The 3,314-nt window shown below is 34.6% G+C and overlaps 1 long non-coding RNA gene across 2 annotated transcripts; it reads left to right on the top strand.

The window, feature by feature from the left end:
• Positions 1–120: 120 nt before the first annotated feature.
• On the top strand, positions 121–2,666 carry LOC129571624 (uncharacterized). Of its 2 annotated transcripts, none has more exons than XR_008688308.1 (3): positions 121–599; positions 696–1,025; positions 1,199–2,666. It is a non-coding gene; the product is annotated as an uncharacterized LOC129571624 (long non-coding RNA). The 2 variants fall into 2 exon arrangements; XR_008688307.1 differs by having other exon boundaries at positions 122–591.
• The last annotated feature ends 648 nt before the right edge of the window (positions 2,667–3,314 follow it).

Raw genomic sequence — 3,314 nt, 5'->3', positions numbered from 1 at the left:
TTGATTTATTGCCCAATGGGCCGATGTCGCAGTTGAATTCACTACAGCTGGTACATTTCAAGACAGCTATCATCAACATTTCGGAGCAGCCGAAATTTCACCAAATTGCCCGATCCGAATCAAAAAGCACGTGCGGTGTCCAGGCGTTCGCAAGCTGATTGCAGCCTTCAAAAGACGTGGCAATTGTGTCGTTCGGTTGGTGGATGAATTCATGACATCGCAACATTGTGCTCGATGCTTCAAACGGTTCCCGATATGGACGAAGAGCAAACGATACAAGAAGTGCAACGATTGCCAACCAGATGAACGTGTTGGACTTCCGAGAACCATCTATACGAACGTGAGCAAACGAGTGTTACAAATGCAACGAAAAATCATGCGTACATGGGAGGAAATGCGCGACCAAGGTGATGCTATTGCAGCCATTCTAACCCAACGAAATTCAGGACGTTTGGTGTCAAAGAAGCAACGCTTCTTCAAAACCTGGCAACCAAATGCTGCTGAAAACGCTGGAACAGAAGACGCTGCACAATCACGCAAGTTGCTCAAATCACTTTGGCATCGGGACATATCAGCAGCCAAACTGATCATGTACAAAAGTTCATTATCTATTAATATTTCATTTGAAAATTGGAATCGATTTGGTTTTCGCTTAAATTAATTGTTATTTGTGTGCTTGTTTTCTATTTACTTAGGTCGTTGCACGCTGCTTGACATTCCGATACATCCAGCATTGCTGCGACGACCAGATGACGACGGCGTTCCACTCAATTCATAAATCAAAATCCAGCGTTTAGCATTAAAGTTTTTTTTTTAACAAATATTTTCTAATAGTTTATTAGAGTTCTCAAGCCTTGCACTTAGTGGGCTATTTTAAGGTTTATAAGGTGTCTAACTTTATTTACCGCAGTACATGAGTGGTTTTATAGACGTTATTTGATGATCAGAATGGGTTATGTTCATTTTCCGGTTTGACAATGTCGCCGCATTCTTTGGATATGACTTGTTCAATGCATCATATCACGGTAAGTAGAATTTGTTCAACGCTTCGGAGCGAGAGTTATTTAGACATTTGAATGGAAAAGCAGTCTTTTTGCTTCGGGAGGTGTGAATATCGATTGCTCCGTTGTGTGAACACCACTAATTGATACAGAATTTTTTCCTCTTTAATTTAAAATCTACCATTTTTCTTTTTCAGGTTATAAAAAACACCCTAAAAGTAAAGTCTGACACTTTTACTTTATTTCGGTAGATATCATTATGATATTATCATAAAAATTTCCAAATTTTTTCTAAATGATTGTACTCAGCGAGCAGATAAGTTTAAACTGTGAAAATAAATTCAAGTGATGAATGTTGGTATCGAGCATTTTATTCAATTAATAATATTTTGACGAAAAAACAATAATTTGGTTATTTTTCATCGTAATTTTTCCAAATTGTCTGGAGACTAGATCTATTCTTTGGTCATTTTCATTATTGATTTGAAGTCGAAGAATCTAGAGTAATGCTAAGAGTAATGACATCACAAAAGTAATAACTATTACTGTTTCGTTGCAATAATAATAACGCGTTAATCAAAATTATATTATTATTAGAATCTCAACGTTACAGTAAAATGTATTACAATTGTAATATAATTTTCAATAGCAATCCTATTGCATTGGCATACTTTGAACCCCCATTACAATAATGATATGTTAGAGCAAAATGTATTTCTGTAAGACAATTCAATCAATGAAAGAAATGTTACACTCATTTCTAAAAAAAAGTTGGACAGGTTATGATGGCATGAAATTAGACTTATAACCGAGTAAATCCCTAGTTGAGACTTAGCCCGTGTCTTATGTTATGGTAAAAACAAGACCGCTTGAAGCTTGTAAATTTAAGAGGTTTAATTAATTTGATGTTTCTCATCAAATTACTATCGTAAGCACTACATGGAATGTAGTTTTAATCGTAGTATACTTTTTGTATGCAAATCATTTTAATATTGTCAAAAATAATTAAATAAATTTATATGATGATAATGTATTCTTCACTTATGTGTTTGTACATTATTTCACATTGGTAACGAAAAAAGTGTTTTTTTTTTAGTTATCTCAAAACTATTGACTAGATCGAGAGGAGAGTATGTGAAAAAATTCAAATATATTTTGGAAGAGGAGAGTATGTTTTCTGATGATTCTGTTGGCGTTAAAGTAGAGTATGTTGTAGTACCGTCTAGCCTCTGCGGTCTTCACGGTTTTCGCGCAACTGATAGGAGATAACAACATGGTGTCTTCGGCAAAGTTGTAGTACACAAGTCTTCTATAACATTACTGAAGACATCTATCTCCTATCTCTTATCAGTTGCGCGCAAATCGCGCACATAAAAAAGCAAATTTTATATAGAACTTTTTTTCTTATCATTTTTCGCGCTTTTCGCGGAGCTGATAAGAGATAAGAGATAACTGACTCAGCAATGTTATAGAAGACTTCGAGTGCTACAACTTTGCCGAAGACACCAAGTTGTTAACTCTTATCAGTTCCGCGGAAACCGTGGAAAACCGCGAGGACCCACCAAAAATGAACATACTCGCCTTTAACCATTTTTGAGTCGAAGGAAACTTACTCTTCTCTTTCATAACAAAGTCAGATGAACTTACTCTCCTCTCGATCTAGTCAATAGACGTATGTGTGTACCACAAACAATGGATATTTGAATAAGACGATTTTAAAAAAATTGCGAGCATATTCAATCATGGCTCAATTTAAAAAATAGATAGATGTATCATTTTACCGTTTCAACTGTTTATGAACAGTTTCATATTTTCTGTTGTAAACAAGGTAATTTAATCGATGTTGTTTTGAAAAAAAAGGACTGAAATTCCAACCTTAACACTGTGGCCGCATGCATATGTTATGTATTTTCAACATGTGCTATGATTTAGTGTGGTCAAACACACACAATGGCAAACCGCATTAAGGGATTGTACCAGTGGATATTTCGGAACGACTTCATACTTTATGAATAAGAAATCGGAATTGGCTATTAATAAATAATCAACAACAACAAAAAGTTCATTTTATTCCGTTTTACTTTAGTGGTTTTTTATACGATGCAAAATACAAAGAGTGTTCATAATAATAGACAAAGTCTAATCACTTTTAACAAATCAATAAATAATAATAAATATGCCGTCACACGTATCATTCCATGTGATGGAACTCAGAGAGAAGTGTTTATTATATTTTATTTGCAAAAGAAATGAAATTTTGAAAACAGACACAGAAACCTTGTTCTGGATGGTATAATTTCGTAGGGAAAAATA

This window comes from Sitodiplosis mosellana, unplaced genomic scaffold (genome assembly GCF_009176505.1).
Source record: "Sitodiplosis mosellana isolate CC-2019 unplaced genomic scaffold, AAFC_SMos_1.0 Smas_scaffold_3012, whole genome shotgun sequence".
NCBI lineage: Eukaryota > Metazoa > Arthropoda > Insecta > Diptera > Cecidomyiidae > Sitodiplosis > Sitodiplosis mosellana.
This window is presented reverse-complemented; position numbering and strand designations above follow the sequence as displayed.